Raw genomic sequence first — 23,951 nt, 5'->3', positions numbered from 1 at the left:
AAAGCACTATACATGCATCAGAACACAGCATTCTGGTCTGTGTCATCAAATTTCAGAGCTGAAAATAAGAAACAGTGTTTATTTCTCAGGCTGAAGAGAACTGAGATTTGAAGAAATGATAAAAAGCGCAGATGAGATTTTTGTCATCTTCAAAGCTTTAAGTTTTGTTTCATTTTCCAATAGTGTGTGTAGGTGTAGGTATGTGTATGGGGCTTTTTCATGGTTCACTGTATTTTTAATCTCTGTGTACTTTCCAACTAAAATCCACAAAACGTTAGGAAATGTACTTTGATTTGAAGAAAAATCTAAAATCATTAACCCATTACAGTTCCTCCATGAATGCAGTTTGTATAATAGTTATTTGCACTGATGTTTAGTATGTCTCATAATGTGGGAGGAAAATATCTTTTTTTTCTCTTGAAAATATTAAATAGAGTTCTGAACTGTCCTGGCTTTTCCCCCCGCCCCTTTTTTATTAAAAGCAAAGTTCCCACCACTTTGATACTGATGTGGCCTCCCCTAGGTAGGAAGTAAGTGCATTCTTTTTTATTATACAAAGGTGGGACATGAACGCAGAGTTGTTAAGTCCCTGCCTTCAAGATTACCCAGTGAGAGAGGCAGAGCCCCAACTAGAAGCAGTTTGTGTCCCTTTTGTCTGACTCATGTCAGTATGGGGTAGGGCCATCTGTGCTGGGTCTCGAGGCAGCTCCTCACTGCCCCCCAAGTTAACAAAAACTGCGTGAACTGATCCAGCTGATCTTTCTCCCTGACCCCTTCAGGCTCTCAGAGCTTCGGCCAGACGGAGCTTCTCCTTACTGTGTCCTCAGCCCAGCTGGAAGTTTCCTGCCTGGAGGCTTAGCTGACACTGTTTCCTCTGCCTACAGTCCCCCTTCATGCATTCTCTGGATGCCCCAATTTTACCCATATCTCAGAGTCCAGCTCAGATGCCAGCTCTTCCGTGAAGCTTGGCTTAATGGTTAAAAACCCAGACTTTGGGGTCAGGTCTGGCTTCAAAAGGGGGCTCTGCTGCAGTCTAGCAGAGTGATTTGGGGTAAGCAGTTTGTCACCTAAGTTCTCTCACTTAGTTTTTTTATCTGTAAAATGAAGACACATACTTTAAATCAGTGCTTCTTAAACATATGATACATATGGATTCTCTGGTGAAATTGTTAAAGTGCCAAATCTGATCCAGTAGGTATGGAATGATGCCCAGGAGTTGGCGTTTCTAACCAGTTCTTAGGTGCTGGAAACAACATTCTGAGTTGTAAGGCTTTGAAGAGATGTTGAGAGAATAAAAGGAAATAACGCATGAAAAGTGCTTAATGCTGTTCCCTTCAGACAGTCGTGCTAAGTAAACAGTAGCTCCTGATGTTTTTGTTGCCTTCTGTTATAACTGGCTGATTCCACTAGCTAAGGGTCACATTTTTATTCACACACATTTTTATGTACACACGGGCTTTCCCTCTTTTATGGCATTGAGCACTTTTTCCCTGTATTGGGGGGTTTTCTGCGGGGGTGGGGGTGGTGCGTTGGGAGTGATATCTTTGTCTCCTACCAGACTTGAGGGTGGGGTCTTTATCTGATTCCTGACTCCTCGCAGTGCCTGCCACGCAGTCCTATACATAGCAAGTGTTGACTACATACTTGGGTTTTATTTACTTTTTTTTTTTTATTCCACAAGGATCTATCTCGCAGTATGGATTCTATAGCTGAGACTATTCAGTAGTCTCAGCTGTTCTAATATACCAGATAATGATGATGGTGATCATTCGTTCATTAAGTGTTTATTTGAGCACCTACTGTGGGTCAGGCATAGTTCTAGGCATAATACAAAGCAGTGATACAGAGTTTCTGCCCTCAAGGAGCTTACATTTTACTCAGGGGAGACAGACAGTAAATAAAAGTATTATATAACATGTAAGCTCCTTGAGGGCAGAGAATGTCTAGTTTGTCACAGTGAATTTCTTCACAGCAGGTGTTCAGGCCATGTGTCACCTGGCCGCCCTACGTCTGCATGTGCTGTCTCACTTCTCACAGGGGTAGTCCCTGTGCTGTAACTCGGTACTTCCTCACGTCCCCTTCACCCACCCCACACATCCACTCACACAGAAGCGTTAGTGAGCTGCAGAGATGTCACTAGAGGTTTTATTCCTGACCCTAACTTACCGACCCATCATAATGCTCAGTGACCTAAATGGGCACAGCAGCCACGCTCTCAGAAGCAGTGGCAGCCTAGACAGCAGAACAAAGCACAGCAATGCTTTGGTTCCGGTGCCTCATGTTGACCAGAGTTCTGTACAGTTTTCTCAGGGTGTTCAATCCCAATCTCTCCTTTATCAAGTCCTTTTCTATTTCATGCCCTTTAGATGTTAGGCCGGCAAGGCCTTGGTCATCTTCACTCTCTCTAGTGATCTTACCCCATGGCTTTAAATGTCATTCAGGTCTCTGTTCAAATGTCATTTCCTCAAAGACCTTCCTTGACAACCCTATCTAAAATAGCACACGTGGGGGGCTTCCTTGGTGGTCCAGTGGCTAAGACTCCGTGCTCCCAATGCAGGGGGCCTGGGTTCCATCCCTGGTTGGGTTGCTAGATCCCACATGCATGCCGCAACTAAGAAGTCTGCATGCTGCAACTAAGAGTCCAGATGCCACAAGGAAGATCCTATGTGCTGCAACTAAGACCCGGTGCAGCCAAAATAAATAAATAAAATAAATATTAAAAAAATAAAATAGCACATGTGTGCATGGACACATACACGCCTTAGCCTGCTTTATTTCTCTTCTTAGCATTTATGTTGTTATTTTTTAAATGTATTGCCTGTCCCTGAGGGTCTTGTCTTATTTACTGCTTGTCAGTACTTGGAACAGTGCCTAGCATAGTAGTAGACAATCGACGAATATTTGTTGAATAAATGATTTTTTTCCTTTGGAAATTCTCAAAATTCTCATGAGGGGTAGTGAGATAGCCATCATTAGCCTCTTTACAGATGAGGAAATAGGCTCACTTTAACCTCACTTAAGGTTAAAGGATTTGCCTCAAGTCACGGGGCTGGGAAGCAGTAGAGTCTGCTTGTCGAGAGCCAAGTTTCATGGGACTCACCTCCCAAGAGGGTGGCCTCTGCCCTCCCCATTGAGGCTGGGGACACCAGGTGGCCCAGAGGCATGTGGATCCCTCCACTGTGCGGTTAGGTAGAGGCCACACAGAAACCCTGAGTTCTCACACTCTTGGGAACACATTAAAAAAGGAGCAGCTTGAGGTCTACCTCAGGACCTGCTCCCTCCCATCCAAACAAGTTCCCACTGTTGTTTCTTTACAGGCACAGGCCTTGGGGGATATTTGTTACTTTTAATTCCATAGCTCAGAGGCCCCAGTGGCAAAAAGAAGGGCAAAACTTGAATACATTTTTTTAAATTGAAGTATAGTTGATTTACAATATTGTGTTAGTTTCAGGTATACAGAGTGATTTAGTTATATATATTTATTTTTTAGATTTTCCATTATGTTATTGCAAGATACTGAATATAGTTCTCTGTGTTATACAGTAAATTCCTGTTGCTTATCTACTTTGTGTATAGTATAATAGTTTTTGTCTGTTAACCCCATATGCCTAATTTACTCCCCCCTGCCCTTTGTTGACCATGAATTTGTTTTCTGTGTGAGTCTATTTCTATTTTGTGTATAGATTCATTTGTATTATTTTTTTAGATTCCACATATAAGTGGTATCATATATTTGTCTTTGTCTGACTTACTTCACTAAGTATTGTATAATATTCTCTAGGTCCATCCGTGTTGCTGCAAATGGCTGAGTAATATTCCATTGTGTATATATACCACATCTTCTTAAACCATTCGTCTGTTGATGGGCACTTGGGTAGCTTCCTTATCTTGGCAATTGTAAATAGTGCTGCTATGAACATTGGGGTGCATGTATCTTTTCGAATTAGAGTTTTCTCTGGATATATACCAAGGAGTGGGATTGCTGGATCATATGGTAGCTCTATTTTTAGTTTTTTAAGGAACCTCCATACTGTTCTCCATAGTGATTGTACCAATTTATATTCCCACCAACAGTGTAGGAGGGTTCCCTTTTCTCCACACCCTCTCCAGCATTTTTTATTTGTAGACTTTTTGATGATAGCCATTCTGACTGTGTGAGGTGATACATCATTGTGGTTTTGATTGCATTTCTCTAATAATTAGCGATGTGTGGCATCTTTTCATGTGCCTGTTGGCACATGTCTTCTTTGGAGAAATGTCTGTTTAGGTCTTTTGCCCATTTTTTGATTGGGTTATTTTTTTGATATTTAGTTGTATGAGCTGTTTATGTATTTTGGATATTAACCCCTTGTCGGTCACATTGTTTGCAAATATTTTCTCCCATTCTGTAGATTGTCGTTTCATTTAGTTGATGGTTTTTTTTTTGCTGTGCAAAAGCTAAATTTTGCTTTTATTTCTTTTGCCTTGCAAGACCTAAGAAAACATTGCTGTGATTTATGTCAGACAATGTTTTGCCTATGTTCTCTTCTGGGAGTTTTGTGGTGTCATGTCTTACCTATAGGCCTTTAAACCATTTTGAGTTTATTTTTGTATATGGTATGAGAGAGCATTCTAATTTCATTGAGTTTACATATAGCTATCCAGCTTTCCCAACACCACTTGTTGAAGAGACTGTCTTTTCTCCACTGTATATTCTTGCCTTCTTTGTTGTAAATTAATTGACTATAGGTGTGTGGGTTTATTTCTGGGTGCTCTAATTTCTGGGCTCTCTAGTCTGTTCCATTGGTCTATATGTCTGTTTTTGTGCCAGTACCACACTGTTTTGACTACTGTAGCTTTGTAGTATAGTCTGAAGTCTGGAAGAGTTATACTTTCAGCTTTGTTTTTTTTTCTCAGGATTGCTTTGACAATTCTGGGTCTTTTGTGGTTCCATATAAATTTTAGGATTATTTGTTCTAGTTCTGTGAAAAATGTCTTAGGTATTTTGATAGGGATTGCATTAAATCTGTAGATTGCTTTGGGTAGTATGGCCATTTTAACAATATTCATTCTTTCAATCCAAGAGCATTGAATATCTTTCCATTTCTTTGAATCATCTTCAGTTTCCTTTATCGGTGTTTTATAGGTTTCAGCATATAGGTCTTTCACCTCCTTGGTTAAATGTATTCCTAAGTTTTGTTTTGGGTTTTTTGGTTTTGTTTGTTTGTTTGTTTTTTTGACATGATTTTAGACGGGGTCACTTTTTTACTTTCTCTTTCTGATATTTCATTGTTAGTGTAAAGAAATACAGCAGATTTCTGTATATTAATCTTATATCCTGCTACCTTGCTGAATTCATTTATTCTAATAGTTTTTGTGTGGAGACTTTGTGTAGAGAGAGTATCATGTCATCTGCAAATAGTGACAGTTTCACCTCCTCTTTTCTAATTTGGGTACCTTTTATTTCTTTTTCTTGTCTGATTTCTGTGGCTAGGACTTCCAGTACTATGTTGAATAGAAGTGGTGAGAGTGGGTATTCTTGTCTTGTTCCTGAATTTAGCAGGAAGGCTTTCAGCTTTTCACTGTTGAGTATTATGTTGTCTGTGGGTTTATCATAAATAGCTTTTATTATGTTGAGATATATTCCCTCTATACTCACTTTGGTGAGAGTTTTTATCATGAATGGATGTTGAATTTTGTCCGATGCTTTTTCTGTGTCTATTGAGATGATCATGTGGCAATACATTTTTTTAAAGTGTTACCTGGTTATGGAAATCCCTGTTGCTCTGTGGATCCCCATGGATTAGTGTTGTAAAGATATAGTAAATAATGCCAAATGGAACAACAGAGAACAGGGCGTTTTCATGAAAGGAAATCCTCTCTAAGTTCAGAGGGCTCTTGAGGGGAGAACTGTCAGCCTCAGTCTTGATTTAGCCTTGGGGTGTTGCCTAGTGTTGGGGACATGGGAAATTTTGGAGGAAGACAACTGCTGAAGGATGGAAAAATCCCCTGCTGGGAAATCCTCCTTCCCGCAAGAGGCCAGATCCAACACCCTTTGCTTCCCACTGTGGGGTGAGCTTCTTGGAATCCCAAGAAAACTGAAGCCCTAGTAGTTTCTGTGTCAGGCACATTTGCCCCAAATCCTCCAGAGACCCTCACATCATCCTGAGGGAAAGAAACTATCATTTAATATTTGCAAAGTTGTGAGTTTCTTCCCTCAGTGTTCCACCCAACATTACTCTCCTGGATGGATCTCCTTAAAATGCAGCTCTAATCAGGCCACTCCCTCCTGAGGAACCTGCAGTAGAGTACAAGCTTCTGAGTTTGTCATCTAATGCTTATACCAAATATGCAGCATATATAAGAGAGCAGAACTCCAGTGACCCCAGGGGGATAGAACAGAGACCAACTGAGGAAGTAACTAGGATCTAGATTTCAGCTCAGTATTGGGAAATATGATATTGAATCACTGCAGACAAGCCATGGAATGGGTGGTCTCCAGGAGCTTCATAATAGCACTCTTTAGAGTTTCACATGCTCTTATCAGTCAGGAAGGGCTAGGTTATGCTGTAGTAATAAACAGTCCCCAAATTCTCAGTTCCTTAACCCACCACACAGGATTATGTTTCATGCATGGTATCCATTTTGGGTTGGCAGGGAGACTCTGCTTTTCCTAATCACTCAAGGAGCCAGGCTACCAGAGTAGCCATCATCTCAAATGTTGCCAGTTGCTGTGCTGGAAAGAAGAGAGCTCTGGATGATCTTGCACAGGCAGTGAAGTGCTCCAGTTAAGAAGTGACACACATCCCTTCTCAAAACTCATTGATTAGTACTGGTCATGTGACCCTACCCAACCAACCACAGGAGGGACCGAGAGTGCAATCCTGTCATGTGCCAAAAGGAGGGGAAACTGGAAATAGTTGGTAAAGAGAACTAATTATCAACACAGTATGCATTAGATCTTTTAATCCACACAGCAATCCTTTGGGGTGGTATCAAGCTCCCCAATTTACATATGAGGAAACCAGGCCCAGGGAGGTTAAGTGACTTGCTCAGGCTTGCAAACCACTTAATCCTAGGTCTTCTGACTTCGCAGGATACTGGGAGAGCCACTCACCGAAAGGTTTGAAGCTGAGGAGAGCGCTTTATTGGGAGTGCTGCATCAAAGTGTGGAAAGGGGGCCCTTTTCATTACAGTCACCAGGGATCTTGGAAAAGTTGCAGGTAATTGGTTCCATTCCAGAGATTCTTTTTTTTTCTTATATTTTATTTAATTTTTTTTTTATTGAAGTATAGTTAAGTTACGATGTTGTATTATTATTATTAGTTTTGGGTGTACAGCAAAGTGATTCAGGTATATATATATATATATATATATATATATATATATATATATATATACACACACACACTTCTTCAGATATATGTACTTCTTCAGATTCTTTTCCATTATAGGTTATTACAAGATATTGAGGATAGTTCCCAGTGCTATACAGTAGGTCCTTGTTGTTTACCTCTTTTATATATAGTAATGTGTATATGTTAATCCCAAACTCCTAATTTATCTCCACATCCCCCCACTGTCCCCTTTGGTAACCAAAAGTTTGTTTTCTTTGAGTCTGTTTCTGTTTTGTAACTAAGTTCATTTGTATCATTTTTTTAGATTCCACATATAAGTGATATCATATGATATTTGTCTTTCTCTGTCTGACTTCACTTAATATGATAATCTCTAGGTCCATCCATGATGCTGCAAATGGCATTATTTCATTCTTTTTATGGCTGAGTAATATTCCATTGTATATATATATACCACATCTTCTTTATCCATTCATCTGTCAATGGACATTTAGGTTACTTCCATGTCTTGGCTGTTGTAAATAGTGCTGCTATCAACATAAGGGTGCATGTATCTTTTCACGTTAGGGTTTTCTCCAGATATATGCCCAGGAATGGGATTGCAGGATCATATGGTGGTACTGTTTTTAGTTTTTGAAGGAACCCCCATGCTCTTCTCCATAGCGGCTGCACCAATTTACATTCCCACCCCAGAGATTCTGATTCTGGAGATATGAAGTGGAGCTAGGAACAGGCCCTGAGTGATTCTGAGGGGGAATGGTCAAGAGCCATGTTTTAAGAACCTCTGGGAAGTCCCGCCAAGCCTGGTTTAAAGATTTTCTTTCCTCTTGAGCTCTGTAAGCTGCAATTATGCTTAATACTTTCTCTCTCGTGTTGTTATTAGCTGTGTCCATTTCCTGTCACTTCTTTCTCATCCTAGAATCCCTCACGCTCTGTAAGGGCTATGTTTGCAAGACAAAGGAACAAGAAATAAAAGGGATTTTTAATTCTCTAATTTTTTAAATTCACAATGAAACTTTAAGAATTTCTATGTATGAATTTCTGTGTAGATGCAGGAATTTTGTGGGGGGAGGGAGGGCCCTTGAAGCTGTGTTTATATAGTAAATTTATATAAGTTTGCAAGAACTAATTATTCACCAAAAAATTGGGGTAGAGGCATGATGGCAATTCACTTCTGTTTATTCATTTACTTAAAGTCATGCTTTGTGCTAGGTATTAGATGGTGTGTTTGGTTCTTGCTGTATTCTCTATAGCTCAGTTTTGGTGGCCCAGTGTATTCCTTATTGATGGGCTGCTGTGGCAACTCATCTGGGACAGGAGTTGGCAGTGCTGGGTACTGTGGGATGTCACATGGAGCATTCAGCGGGTTGACTGGGTTGAACGCTAATAGATAGTGAAATAGGTTCAAGTCAGCAGTGGGGTTGGATGCAGTAATCGGGCTTGGTGGTCGTAGTTTGAGTAACTGTGATTTGGGTCTCTACATCCTCCTGAGAATTGGAGTAGTGACCGTTAGCATTGGGTCCCAGAGAGGGCCCTCCTGGGCAGACTTGCATGACGCCATAGGGAAGCCTGTCACCTGGAAGGCTGTCGAGATTGGGTTTCTTTAGGATTCTCTGATTCACTCTTGAACACCTGTCAGAGTTGTCCCTTCTAGAAGGAAAGAACATTGTGGATAAGGCACGTTGGAAAGTACACATTAGATGGTGCCCCTGGAAGAACAGCATACAGTTATAATCAAAGATGCTAATAAATTGGAAAGTGAGAGGTGGGGATGAGGACAGCAAGGAGTCTAAGAAGTAGGTCAGAGTTCTTAATAATGACTGAAAGATACTCCTTCCACGTGCAGCAAGTGGTCCTTCCTGGGATGGGATCACCCTCTGGGAAGAAATATTTGGGTGGTTGACAGTTTGTATTCTTTTATATAGGAACTTGTTAAAATGGTGATAACAGTGTTCTTCTGGTGGTTTTGAATTGAAGTAGCAATATAATAAGGAAAAAAGAAGTGAAGCAAGGACAGAGAAAAATATTGTAAATGAACTCCTCTTAATAGGGAGATAAAAAATTTACAAAGATAAATGTGAACTGTGTGGGGCACAGGGTAATCAGGAGGCATCTGTTATGTGGAAGAAGGAAGCTAAATCTGAGGTTTCAGGAAGGGACTGTGTGAAGGGTCAGGGTTAGAAGAAATGTGACGTATGAAGTCACTGAACTCAGAGAATCATGTACAGGTCACCAAGACCTGATGGACAGGCAAAATAACATTTTAAATTAAATTACCTCATAAGTGAGCCAAGAACCTAGTTGGAGGAGAGGCCCACCTGAAACTGAACTGCATTCAACCCACTCAGAGTCCTGGCATCAGAGCTCCTCCCTCCTGCAAATGACACTGTAATGAGAAGAGCAGCAGTCAGATTAGGAAAGGGGCAATTAGAGGCAGAGCTGCGGAAGGTCTGGAAGATGTTTGGGAGGAATGTGGAGTGCAAAGATAAGAAGTTGTGAGGGAAAGAATGAGTTATGTGAGAGTTGAATATGAAAGGGTTAACTTAATCTTACCAGAGGTACTGCTGACCTGTTTTTTCTCCCAGTGACTCTAGTCAAGTCACCTGTAGGTAATAATAAATCATGTACTTGTCTCCTTTGGTTTACTTATTGGCAGCATTTCCTGAAAGAACTTAGAGCCTCAGAAAAGACAGAATCCCACTCTCATAGTACCTGAGACATGTGGACCCGGTGTTGGAGTAATCTAGGCACTCTGTTGCTTAGAGTAATTTTCTTTTCTGTTGCTCTGAATAATTGGAGTAGAGAAGGGGGTCAACACCAGGTATTGGGTCTTCAGAGAGCAAGGTATCCAGTCCTTGCCAAAGAAACCCACATTCTGGTGGAGGAGACAGAAGTCTGCTGAAAAGGCTTAGAAACCATGACCAAACCTAGTAGAAATAAGCATCTCTAATACCCAGATTGTGGTCTTGAAATATTGCTTCCACTAAAAGAAACCAGAACAATAAGCTCAACTGATTTTTGACAGAAGTAGAAAAGCAATTCAATGGAGAAAGGATAGCACTTTCAACAAATGGTGCAGGAACAGTTGGACGACCATAGGTCCAAAAAAAATGAACTTCAAACTAAATCTTATACCTAAATCAAAAATTAACTCAAAATGGATCATAGACTTAAACGTGAAGGGTAAAACTATAAAACTTTTAGGAAAAAAAAAAGAAAAACAAGAGAAAATATTTAGGATCTAGAGCTAGGTAAAGAGTTTTTGGACTTGACACTAAAAGCCCAATTTATCAAAGGAAAAGTGTAAAATTGCAGTGTGGTGCTGGCATAAGGATTGACAAATAGTTCAGTGAAACAGTATAAATCACCCAGAAATAGATCCACGCTACTATCATTTGATTTTTGACAAAGGCACCAAAGCAAGCCAATTGAGAAAGGAGATTCTTTTTAACAAATGGTGCTGGAATAACTGGATATTCACATAAGAAAATTAACTTCAACCTCCACCTCATACCATAACAAAAATTAATTCATGATTGGATCATAGGTCAAAATGCAAAAGTTAAAACCACAAAGCTTTTAGAAGAAAATATAGGAGGATATCTTCATTATGTGGGGATTAACAAAGGCTTCTCAGGTAAAAGAAACCAATAATCATTTAAAAAAAAAAAAGGTATGTTCAGCTTCATCAAAATTAAAAACTTCTCATCAAAAGATACTATTAAGAAAGTGAAACGACAAGCTACAGAGTAGAAGAAAATATTCACAGAACATTTATCTGGCAAAGGATATATAAAGAAGTCCTATAATTGAATAATAAAAAAGACAACCCCATTTTTAAAAAAATAGACAAAAGATTTGAACACTTCAGAAGAGATATATGAAAGGCCAATAAGCACATGAAAGTGTTCAACATCATTAGTCATGAGGGAAATGCAAATTAAAACCAAAATGAGATACCGATTTCAAAAAAGATACATGCACCCCTATGTTCATAGCAGCATTATTCACAATAGCCAAGACATGGAAGCAACCTAAGTGTCCATCAACAGATGAATGGATAAAGAGGATGTGGTATGTATATACAATGGAATATTTCTCAGCCAGAAAAGAGAATGAAATATTGCCATTTGCAGCAACATGGATGGGCCTAGAGATTATCACACTGAGTGAAATAAGTCAGAGAAAGACAAATATTACATGATATCACTTATATGTGAAATCTAAAAATAATACAAATCAACTTATTTATAAAACAGAATCAGACTCAAAGACATAGAAAACAAACTTATGCTTACCAAAGGGGAAAGGGGAAGGGGAGGGATAAATTTAGGAGCATGGGATTAATAGATACATGCCATTATATATAATATAGATAAACAACAAGGATCTACTGTATAGCACAGGGAACTATATTCAGTACTGTATCTTGTAATAACCTATAATGGAAAAGAATCTGAATCTGTAACACTATATTGTAAATCAACTATAGTTCAATAAAAAAATTTTATTTAATGAGGTACCATTACATATCCACCAGAATGATACAAGACCGACAACAGTAAATGTTAGTGAAGTTGTGGAGCAATGGTGTTTCTTATACATTCATGGTGAGAGTGTAAAATGTTCTTTGGAAAAAGAACCCAGCAATTTCACTTCTAAGCATTTACTCAAAAAAAATTAAAACATATGTCCACAAAGCACTTGTATAAGAATATTCACAGCAACATTATTCATAATAGCATCAAAATAGAAACAGTTTTGCTTTCTACCAATAGGGGGATCGATTTTTTTAAAAACTGTGATATATTAATATATAATGAACTACTACTCAACAGTAAAAAGGGATGAGCTACTGATACATGCAGCAAAATGGATGAGTCTCCAAAATATTCTTCTGAGTGAAAGAAGCCTTACACAAAAGAATACTTACTGCATGATTCCATTAATATGAAATTCTAGAACAGGCAAAACTAATCTGTGGTAGAAAAATCACAACAGTGGTTGCCTCTTGAGATTGGGGTTAGGGATTGACTAAGAAAAGTCATGAGTGAACTCTGGGGTGACGGTAATATTCTATATTGGTGGGGTTTGGATTAGATGTGTGAATGCATTTGTCAAAATTCTGCAAATGTACACTGGTGCATCAACACTGTGGAATGCTACTAAGCATTCTAAAGGAACAAACTAGTGATACACAGACTTGAATGCATCTCCAAGGAATAATGCTGAGAGAAAAAAGCCAGTCCCATCCTTACACACTGTAAGATTCCATTTATATGACTTTTTTTTTTTTTTAATAAGAGACTTTTTTTTTAAATTAATTTATTTATTTATGGCTGTGCTGGCTCTTCATTTCTGCGCGAGGGCTTTCTCTAGTTGTGGCAAGCGGGGGCCACTCTTCATCGCAGTGCGCAGGCCTCTCACTATCGCGGCCTCTCTTGTTGCGGAGCACAGGCTCCAGACGCGCAGGCTCAGTAATTGTGGCTCACGGGCCCAGTTGCTCCGCGGCATGTGGGATCTTCCCAGACCAGGGCTCGAACCCGTGTGCCCTGCATTGGCGGGCAGATTCTCAACCACTGCGCCACCAGGGAAGCCCTATATGACATTTTTAAGTGACACAATTTTAGAATGGAGGACAGATTAATGGTTGTCAGGGATTAGGGATGGGAAGAGGAGTCAGAAGGGTGGTAGGTGTGATTATAAAAGGGTAGTATGAGGGGTCCTTGTGGTGTTGGAACTGTTAGTGTCTTGACTATGGATAGTGGATACATGAACCTACACAGGTGAAAAAAATTGTACAGAATGTAATATAGACACACAAAAACGAGTATAAGTAAAACAGGAAATCTGAATAAGGTGGTGGATTGTATCAATGTCACTATGCTGGTTGTGTTATTATGCTGTAGTTTTGCAAAATGTTACCACTGCGGGTAACTGGGCAAAGCATACAAGAGATCTCTATTATTTCTTACAATTTCATACAGACCCACAATTATCTCAGTAAAAATTTCAATTTAAAATAAACACAAATTCTTTCTTAGAGAATTGTCTGATACCATGTCTGGGCAAGAAATGTAAAAAGTGAGCCAGGAACATCTTGAAGTACCACATAGCAAGGAAACGATCAAAGATTACTGAGGTTGTGCCAGAAGCACTGAGGAACTAAATTGAGGCCAAAGCTGGCTCAATTTGAGCTTCAGGAAGAATAGCAAATTCAAAGACTTGAAAGCCATAAAATATGTTTAAATCCATGTGTTTATAATAATAGTTTAAACACATGCACACACAAACCCAAATTGGTTACCTTCAAAGTGTAACGGGACAAATTCATCATCTTGAAACCTGGGAAATGAAAGAGTCAAGCTGGCCTTTCCTAAGTGGACTGTACCTCTGGGTAACCAAATGATGGATGAAGAGAAGACTCTCCTATTTGCTGAAAGTTATTTCAGCAAATAAATAAAAACCAGATGATCCAGTTGGAATTTCACTGTTTTTTTACCTCCAGGGAAATGAATGGGTCTAGGCATTGGGCGTCAGTGGGCACTGATATCAAAAAAGCAACAGCCAGGGGCTTCCCTGGTGGCGCAGTGGTTGAGAATCTGCCTGCTAATGCAGGGGACACGGGTTCGAGCCCTGGTCTGGGAAGATCCCACATGCCGCGGAGCGGCTGGGCCCGTGAGCCACAGTTGCTGAGCATGCGCGTCTGGAGCCTGTGCTCCGCAACGGGAGAGGCCGCGGTAGTGAGAGGCCCGCGCACCGTGATGAAGAGTGGCCCCCGCTTGCCACAACTGGAGAAAGCCCTAGCACAGAAACGAAGACCCAACATAGCAATCAATCAATCAATCAATTAATCAATTAAAAAAAAAATAAAAAAAAAAAAGCAACAGCCAGACTTGTGGACATCTCCTGATAAAAAGATACACCACCACTTGTAGACTTGCTAAGGGGATGGAACCTGAGTCTAGTCTAGCCCCTGATCCAGCTGCCAATACACAGGAAATCAGCTGACGGGGCAACAAAGTGAACTCTCCCATGAGAACATACGTGGTCGGCAAAGTCCAGACTGAGAAATTTCGGTCAAATGGTTCAAGTTCTTCAACAGATAGGTAGTAAAGAAAAGAAAAGGATGGAAGGGGAACCTGTAGATGGAATGAGAGTCAAACACTTATCAAGCTAAAAACCTAAGGACAACACTAAAACTATACTGTCTAAGGATGCATGCTTAGGTGATAAAACCACAAAGAAACCTAAGGAAGGGATTACTACAGAGTCAGGAGGAAAATGTTTACTGTGGGGGCAGGATTGGGATGGGGCCCATGGAGAGGCTTCTGGAGTGGCTGGCAAAATTGTTTTTTTGACCTAGGAGGTGGTTAACAGGATGTTTGCCTTATAAATCAATTTGCTAACCTACACATTTGCTTTGTGTCCTCTGTCTTGTTTTACATTTTAAATAGGCTGTGATAGAGCTGTTCTCAGGTTGCCATTGGAAGCCAGAGAGGCACTTCATATCTAAGGAGAGAAGATGAGGAAAGGCCCTCTGTAGAGATATTACTGGGAGAGTGAGGGTAGGGTGGGAAGAATGTCAGGGATGAGGCCAGAGAAATAAACAAGCTCATGACCTGTCTTCTGTACTAGACTTTATCCTAGAAGCCATGGGGGGCCACTGAGGAATTTCACACTAAGTGACCAGACCAGATTCATATTTTAGAAAGATTCCTCTGGCAGCTGAATGTCAGATGGATTGGATGGAGGCAGGAGTGGTTCCAGGGAGACCGGTTAAGACTCTACTGTAGTAATCCAGACTAAAGATGGTGAAGCCAGAAATAACACAGTGACAGAGAGGGTAGAGAGCAAAGACTAATTTGAGAGTACTTAAGGAGGCAGAAACATAGGGCTTGAGAGGCTATCTGGGAGAGAGAGGGAGGGAAGGAGATAGAAGAGAAATTAAGGAGGTTTCCCTAAATTCGAGACAAAGTTTACACACAATAAAATGCACAGAACGGAAGCATACAGTCCAGTGAGGTTTTTTACATGTATGCACCTATATAACTCACATACCAGTGAAGCTATAAAGCTTTTCCTTTACTCCCAAAGTTTCCTCTTGACCCCCGCAAGTCAATCCCTACCCCACTGGCAAGCACTGTTCTGATTTTTATCACCATAGATGATTTTATCTGTTTTTGAACTTCACCTAAATGGAATCATACAATATGTAGTCTTTTGTGACTAATTTCTTTTGCCTAGCACATTCTTTTTGCAGTTTATCCATGTTGTGTGTTATCAGCAGTTCATCCCTTTTTATTGCTGAATAGTATTCCATTGTATGAATACACCATTATTTGTTTATCCACTCTTCTGTTGATGGACATTTGGGTTGTTTCTAGTTTTCTGTCTGTTTGTTTTACTATTAGGAATAAAGCTGCTGTAAACATTCTTATATCAGTCCTTTCGTAGATATACATTTTCACTTATCTTGGGTAAATATCTAGGAGTGGAATTTCTAGGTCACAGGATAGGTATGTGTTTTTTTTGGTTTGTTTGGTTTTTTAATATTTATTTATTTTTTGGCTGTGTTGGGTCTTCGTTGCGGCACACAGGATCTTTCGTTGCGGTGTGTGGGCTTCTCTCTAGTTGTGGCTTGCAGGCTCCAGAGCGCGTGGGCTCTGTAGTTGTGGTGCGTGGGCTTAGTTGCCCCATGGCATGTGGGATCTTAGTTCCCCGACCAGGGATCAAACCTGTGTCCCCTGCATTGCAGGAAGGATTCTTAACCACTGGACCACCAGGGAAGTCCCAGGATAGGTATATGTTTTAACTGCAGAAGAAATCGCCAGTTTCCTAAAGTGCTTCTAGTATTTAATACTCCTACCAACAATGTATGAGAATTCTGGTTACTTCACATCTTTGATGCTTTCAGTGTTCTTAACTTTAGCCATTTTAGTGTGTGTGAAACACACATTTATCTCATCATGGTTTTAATACAAATTGAGTAATAATGAATACTAATGATGTTGAGCATCTCTTCATGAGTTTATCGGCTGTTCATTTTTCTTTTTGAAGTTTCTGTTCAAATCTTTGCCTATTTTTTATTGGGTTTTGTTATTACTGAGTTGTAGGATTTCTTAATATATCCTGGATTCAAGCCCTTTGTCCTGTATATGTTGTATTGCAAATATTTTCCCCTGTTCTATCATTCTCTTTTCCTAATGATGTCTTTTGATAAACAGAAAATTTTAATTTTGATAGGCCAATTTACTAGGTTTTTTTTAATGATTAATGCCTTTTGTGTTCTCAGAAATCTTTTCCTACCCCAAGGTTGCAAATGTATTTTCCTATATTTTCTTCTAGGAGCATTATAGATTTAGTTTTTATGTGTATGTCTATAATCAATCTTGAGTTACTTTTTCATGTATGGTGTGAGGTATGAGGCAAAAGTTCTTTTTTTTTTTCCATACGGATATCATTTTTCCAGCACCATTTGATGAAAAGGATTTTCTCCATCCACTGAATTGCATTGATGTTTTGTCAGAAATCAGTTGACCAGTATACGTACAAATCTATTTCTGGACTCTCTAGTTTTGTTTTTTTTTTTTAGTTTCATTTTTATTTTGTATTGGAGTATAGTTGATTTACAATGTTGTATTAGTTTCAGGTGTACAGCAAAGTGATTCAGTTATACATATGCATATGTCCATTCTTTGTCAGATTCTTTTCCCATATAGGTTATTACAGGATATTGAGTTGAGTTCCCAGTGCTATTCAGCAGGTCCTTGCTGATTATCTATTTTGTATATAGTAATGTGTATATACAGAATGTATATATACATTTATCCCTCCCCCCCGCCACCTTTCCCCTTTGGTAACCATAAGTTTGTTTCTGAAGTCTGTGAGTCTTTCTGTTTTGTAAATAAGTTCATTTGTATCATTTTTTTTTAGATTCCACATATAAGTGATATCATATGATATTTGTCTTTCTCTGTCTGACTTACTTCACTTAGTATGGTAATCTCTAGGTCCATCCATGTTGCTGCAAATGGCATTATTTCATTCTTTTTTATGGCCAAGTAATATTCCATTGTATATATGTACCACATCTTCTTTATCTGTTCCTCTGTCGATGGACATTTAGGTTGCTTCCATGTCTTGGCTATTGTAAATAGTGCTGCAGTGAACATTGGGGTGCATGTATCTTTTTGAATTAGGTTTTCTCTAGATATATGCCCAGGAGTGGGCTTGCTGGATTATATGGTAGTTCTATTTTTAGTTTTTTAAGGAACCCCCATACTCTTCTTCATAGCGGTTGTACCAATTTACATTCCCACCAACAGTGTAAGAGGGTTCGCTTTTCTCCACACCCTTTCCAGCATTTATTGTTTGTAGACTTTTCAGTGATGGCCATTCTGACCAGTGTGAGGTGCTACCTCATTGTAGTTTTGATTTGTATTTCTCTAATAATTAGCAATGTTGAACATCTTTTCATGTGCTTTTTGGCCATCTGTATGTCCTCTTTGGAGAAATGTCCATTAAGATCTTCTGCCCATTTTTTGATTTGTTTGTTTGTTTGTTTTTTATATTGAGCTGCCTGAGCTGTTTGTATATTTTGGAGATGAATCCCTTGTTGGTTGTATCATTTGCAAATATTTTCTCCCATTCTGTGGGTTGTCTTTTCATTTTGTTTATGGTTTCCTTTGCTGTGCAAAGCTGTAAAGTTTAATTAGGTCCCATTTGTTTATTTTTGTTTTTATTTTCATTACTCTAGAAGGTGGATCCAAAAAGATATTGCTGCAGTTTACATCAAACAGTGTTCTGCCTGTGTTTTCCTCTAAGAGTTTCATAGTATCCAGTCTTACATTTAGGTCTTTAATCCATTTTGAGTTTGTTTTTCTGTATGGTGTTAGAGAATGTTCTAATTTCATTCTTTTACATGTAGCTGTCCAATTTTCCCAGCACCATTTATTGAAGAGACTGTCTTTTCTCCGTTGTCGTAGATTAATTGACCATAGGTGCATGAGTTTATTTCTGGGCTTTTCATACTGTTCCATTGATCTATATTTCTGTTTTTGTGCCAGTACTGTACTGTCTTGATTACTGTAGCTTTGTAGTATAGTCTGAAGTCAGGGAACCTGATTCCTCCAGCTCCATTTTTCTTTCTTAGGATTGCTTTGGCTATTTGGGGTCTTCTGTGTTTCCATACAAATTAAAAAGTTTTTTGTTCTAGTTCTGTGAAAAATGCCATTGGTAATTTGATAGGGATTGCATTGAATCTGTAGATTGCCTTGGGTAGTAGAGTCATTTTGACAATATTGATTCTTCCAATCCAAGAACATGGTATATCTTTCCATCTGTTTGTGTGATCTTCGAATTCTTTCATCAGCATCTTATAGAATTCAGAGTACAGGTCTTTTGCCTCCTTAGGTAGGTTTATTCCTAGGTATTTTATTCTCTTTGATGCAGTGGTAAATAGGATTGTTTCCTTAATTTCTCTTTCTCATCTTTTGTTGTCAGTGTATAGAAATGCAAGAGATTTCTGTGCATTAGTTTTGTATCCTGCAACTTTACCGAATTTATTGATGAGCTCTAATAGTTTTCTGGTAACATATTTAGGATTTTCTATGTATAGTATCATGTCATCTGCAAACAGTGACCGTTTTACTTATTCTTTTCCAATTTGGATTCCTTTTATTTCTTTTTCTTCTCTGATTGCCATGGCTAGGATTTCCAGAACTATCTTGAATAAAATTGGCAAGAGTGTACATCCTTACCTTGTTCCTGATCTTAGAGGAAATGCTTTCAGCTTTTCACTGTCAAGTACCATGTTAGCTGTGGGTTTGTCGTAGATGGCCTTTATATGTTGAGGTAGGTTCCCTCTATACCCACTTTCTGGAGAGTTTTTATCATAAATCCGTGTTGAATTTTATCAAAAGGTTTTTCTGCATCTATTGAGATGATCATATGGTTTTTATTCTTCAATTTGTTAATGTGGTGTATCACACTGATTGATTTGCAGATATTGAAAAATCCTTGCACCCCTGGGATAAACCCCACTTGATCATGGTGTATGATCCTTTTAATGTATTGTTGAATTTGGTTTGCTAGTATTTTGTTAAAGATTTTTGCATCTATGTTCATCAGTGATATTGGCCTGTAATTTTCTTTTTTTGTGCTATATTTGTCTGGTTTTGGTATCTGAGTGATGGTGGCCTCATAGAATGAGTTTGGGAGTGTTCCTTCCTCTGCAGCTTTTTCGAATAGTTCCAGAAGGATAGTTGTTAACTCTTCTCTAAATGTTTGATAGACTTCACCTGTGAAACCATCTGGTCCTGGACTTTTGTTTGTTGGAAGTTTTTTAATCACAGTTTCAATATCAGTACTTGTGATTGGTCTGTTCATATTTTCTATTTCTTCCTGGTTCATTCTTGGAAGATTGTACCTTTCTAAGAATTTGTCCATTTCTTCCAGGTTGTCCATTTTATTGGCATATAGTTGCTTGTAGTAGTCTCTTATGATCCTTTGTATTTCTGTGGTGTCAGTTGTAACTTCTCCTTTTTCATTCTAATGTTATGGATTTGAGCTCTCTACCTTTTTTTCTTGATGAGTCTAGCTAAAGGTTTATTAATTTTGCTTATCTTTTCAAAGAACCAGCTTGATCTTTTCTATTGTTTTCTTCACCTCTATTTCATTTATTTCTGCTCTGATCTTTATGGTTTCTTTCCTTCTACTAACTTTGGGTTTTGTTTGTTATTCTTTCTCTAGTTACTTTAGGTGTAAGGTTAGGTTGTTTATTTGAGATTTTTCTTGTTTCCTGAGGAAGATTGTATTGCTGTAACCTTCCCTATTTGAACTGCTTTTGCTGCGTCCCATAGGTTTTGGATTGTTGTGTTTTCGTTTTCATATGTCTCTAGGTATATTTTATTTCCTCTTTGATTTCTTCAGTGATCCATTGATTGTTTAGTAACATATTGTTTAGCCTCCATGTGTTTGCTTTTTTTACTGTTTTTTTCTTGTAGTTGATTTCTAATCTCGTAGTGTTGTGATCGGAAAAGATGTTTGATATGATTTCAATTTTCTTAAATTTACTAAGGCTTGCTTTATGGCCCAGCATGTGATCTGTCCTGGAGAATGTTCTGTGTGCACTTAAGTAGAATGTGTATCCTGCTGCTTTCGGATGGAATGTTCTGTAAATATCAATTAAGTCCATGTGATCTAATGTATCATTTAAGGCCTGTGTTTCCTTATTGATTTTCTTTCTGGATGATCTGTCCATTGATGTAAGTGGGGTGTTAAAGTCCCCTACTATTATTGTGTTACTGTCAATTTTTCCTTTTATGGCTGTTAGCATTTGCCTTATATGTTGAGGTCCCCCTATGTTGGGTGCATATATATTTACAGTTGTTATATCTTCTTGGATTGATCCCTTGATCATTATGTAACCTCCTTCTTTGTCTGTTGTAACAGCCTTTATTTTAAAGTCTATTTTGTCTGACATGAGTATTGCTACTCCAGCTTTCTTTTGATTTCCATTTGCATGGAATACCATTTTCCATCCCCTCACTTTGTCTGTATGTGTCCCTATATCTGAAGTGGGTCTCTTGTAGACAGCATACATACGGGTCTTGTTTTTGTATCCGTTCAACCAGTCTATGTCTTTTGGTTGGAGCATTTAATCCATTTACATTTAAGGTAATCATCAATATGTATGTTCTTATTGCCATTTTGATAATTGTTTGGGATTTGTTTTTGTGGTTCTTTTTTCTTCCCTTCCTCTTTTGTTCTCTTGTGATTTGATGACTATCTTTAGTGTTGTGTTTGGATTGCTTTCTTTTGTGTGTGTATCTATTGTAGATTTTTGGTTTGCGGTTACCATGGTTTTGGTATAGCAGTCTATATATATGCATGATTGTTTTAGGTTGCTGATCTCTTAGTTTCAAATGTGTTTCAAATATCCTGCATTTGTATTCTCCTCCTCTCACAATTACTGGTTTAAGTATCATATTTGTGTGTGGATGATTACCTACCTTAACTGTATGTTTCCCTTTACTGGTGAGCTTTCCCATTCGTAATTTTCTTGGTTCTAGTTGTGGCCTTTTCTTTTCCATCTAGAGAAGTTCCTTTAGCATATGTTGTAAAGCTGGTCTGGTGGTGCTGAATTCTCTTAGCTTTTGCTTGTCTGTAAAGCTTTTGATTTCTCCCCAGAATCTGAATGGGAGCCTTGCTGGGTAGAGTATTCTTGGTTGTAGGTTTTCCCCTTTCATCACTTTCAATATATCGTGCCACTCCTTTCTGGCCTGCAGAGTTTCTGCTGAAAAATCAGCTGATAACCTTATGGGGATTCCCTTGTATTTTATTTGTTGCTTTTTCTCTTGTTGCTTTTAATATTTTATCTTTGTCTTTAATTTTTGTCAATTTGAATAGTATGTATCTTGGCATTTTCCTCCTTGGGTTTATCCCCTATGGGATTCTCTGCGCATCCTGGACTTGAGTGTTTCCTTTCCCATGTTAAGGAAGTTTTCAACTATTATCTTTTCAAATATTTTCTCAGGCCCTTTCTCTCTCTCTTCTCCTTCTGGGATCCCTATAATGTGAATGTTGGTGCATTTAATGTTGTCCCAGAGGTCTCTCAGACTGTCCTCATTTCTTTTCATTCTTTTTTCTTTATTCTGTTCTGCAGCAGTGATTTCCACCAGTCTGTCTTCCAGCTCACTTATTTGTTCTTCTGCCTCATTTATTCTGCTATTGATTCCTTCTACTGTATTTTTCATTTCAGTAATTATATTGCTCATCTCTGTTCTTTAAAACTTCTAACTCTTTGTTAAACATTTCATGTATCTTCTCAATCTGTGCCTCCATTCTTTTTCCGAGATCTTGGATCACCTCTACTATCATTACTCTGAATTCTTTTTTAGTTAGATTGCCTATCTCCACTTCCCTTAGTTGTCCTTCTGGAGTTTTATCTTGTTCCTTCGTCTGGGACATATTCCTCTGCCATCTTGTTTTGTCTAACTTTCTGTGTTTATGGCCTCCATGCCTCAGGCTGCAGAATTGTAGCTCCTCTTGCTTCTGGTGTCTGCCCCCTGGTGGATGAGGGTCCAAGGGCTTGTGCTGGCTTCCTGGTGGCAGGGACTGGTTCCTGCCCACTGGTGGATGGAACTGGGTCTTAGGACTCTCTAGTTTTCTTATGCCAACATCACAGTATCTTGTAGCTGACACGTTGAGGGAGTCTAGATTATGTTGTCCTTTTTTTTTTTAGGACTGTTAAATTTCATTCTAGCAGGCATAAGTTACTGGCAGAACCCTTTGATCCTATGAAGGTTGACTTTAGTCTTCCGATTTGAATTTATCCCCATGGCACATCCTTTCGGAGTCTCAATATGAATGCTCCATATTCTGGGTGGAACTCCATGATCTCCCAGCTCTGCCTGATCTCTAGTATCACCACTTACCCCAGAGAAGGCAATTTTCCACTAGATCTGTGGAAGTCCCACCCTGTGCACGTGTGGTCCAGCTTTCAGCCAAGAAACTGCCCACCAAACCCACCCCCACTCTGTGTCACTCACTCCCTCTGGATACCCTGCCTCACAGATTTCAGCCACTTCAGCCCATAACTCAAATTTGCCTGCTCGGTAGACTGTCACTCTGCCTGGGCTCCATCTCCCTACCCCACAATGAGAAGGTGCCCCAAGATGCCAGCTGGAGCAGTCGTGCACTCTCCTCCTGTTTCCTTGCTCTCTAAGATCACAGTCCTGTGTGGCTTGCTACTCAGTGCCTGAGAGCATGTATTCTGTTGCCTCGCTTGTGGCAGGCGGGAGAATCCAGTTCTAGGAATTCTGCCATGGTCTAAATTGGAAGGTGAGGTTCCATTTTGGATACGATGCTGAGTTTTTAGTGTCTGTGGAACATTCAGGTAGAAATGTCTGGCCAGCAATTGGGTGTTCATGTATGGAGCTTGAAAGAGACAGCTGGGGCTGGAAATTCAGATTTTGAGGTCCTGAATTTACACTGGTAGTTGAAATCAAGGGAATGAATGTGATCACTTAGCTAGAGAATGGTTAGAGAAGGGATAGAAGAACATTCTTCTCCTTAAAAGGCTGGGAAGGTGTGGCTAAAGAAGGGATGAGGAACAGGAGACACGGGTGTCACTGAAACCACCATGAGTAAAATTGTGTTCGCCTGGGGGAGTTGCAGTATCAGGAGCCCAGCCTTTCTTTCCTCTCTACATCATGCTTACCAGTCCAGAGCCAGCTCTTCTCCAGTGCTGCTGAGAACTTCATAAAGTCTCACTGGGTGATCATGATGGAAGAACCTGCATACCTGGGCTCTGATACTAATCCTATAGAGTTAAAGCCATACCTGTCTGGAGGAGGCTCAGAATTTCTATCAGAGGTAATCACACATCTGTGTTTTTAGCCTTCTTGGGAATAATGGCTGACAAGTTTGATCATCATTTTTATAAAATTGAGGGGAAAACTAAGGCCCTGGAGAGGTGGACAACTTGATTATTAAAGTCAGTGATGGAGTTGGCCCTGTTTCCAGTTTTAGTTTCTAGTTGTCTAGAGACCTTACAGGGTTCAGACTTGGAAGTTGCTCTAGGTCATCTAATTCAGCCGCCTTGTTTTT

The 23,951-nt window shown here is 39.3% G+C and overlaps 1 protein-coding gene across 5 annotated transcripts in view; it reads left to right on the top strand.

The window, feature by feature from the left end:
• Positions 1–23,951, top strand: part of FBXO10 (F-box protein 10) — a 74,330-nt gene that overhangs the window by 8,920 nt on the left and 41,459 nt on the right. For 3 of the 5 annotated variants that reach the window (XM_007197021.2, XM_007197018.2, XM_007197020.2), the window contains one exon: positions 7,076–7,202. The exons of 1 other annotated variant lie outside the window; for it this stretch is intronic. The gene's annotated coding sequence lies outside the window, so the exon portion shown is untranslated. Of the gene's footprint in view, positions 1–7,058; positions 7,203–23,951 lie in introns of those variants that run through there. One more of the 5 variants, XM_057548590.1, reaches the window with a different exon arrangement.

Source organism: Balaenoptera acutorostrata, chromosome 6 (genome assembly GCF_949987535.1).
Source record: "Balaenoptera acutorostrata chromosome 6, mBalAcu1.1, whole genome shotgun sequence".
Taxonomy (NCBI): domain Eukaryota; kingdom Metazoa; phylum Chordata; class Mammalia; order Artiodactyla; family Balaenopteridae; genus Balaenoptera; species Balaenoptera acutorostrata.
Note: the sequence above shows the minus strand (reverse complement) of the source record. Positions and strands in the feature narration are given on the sequence as shown.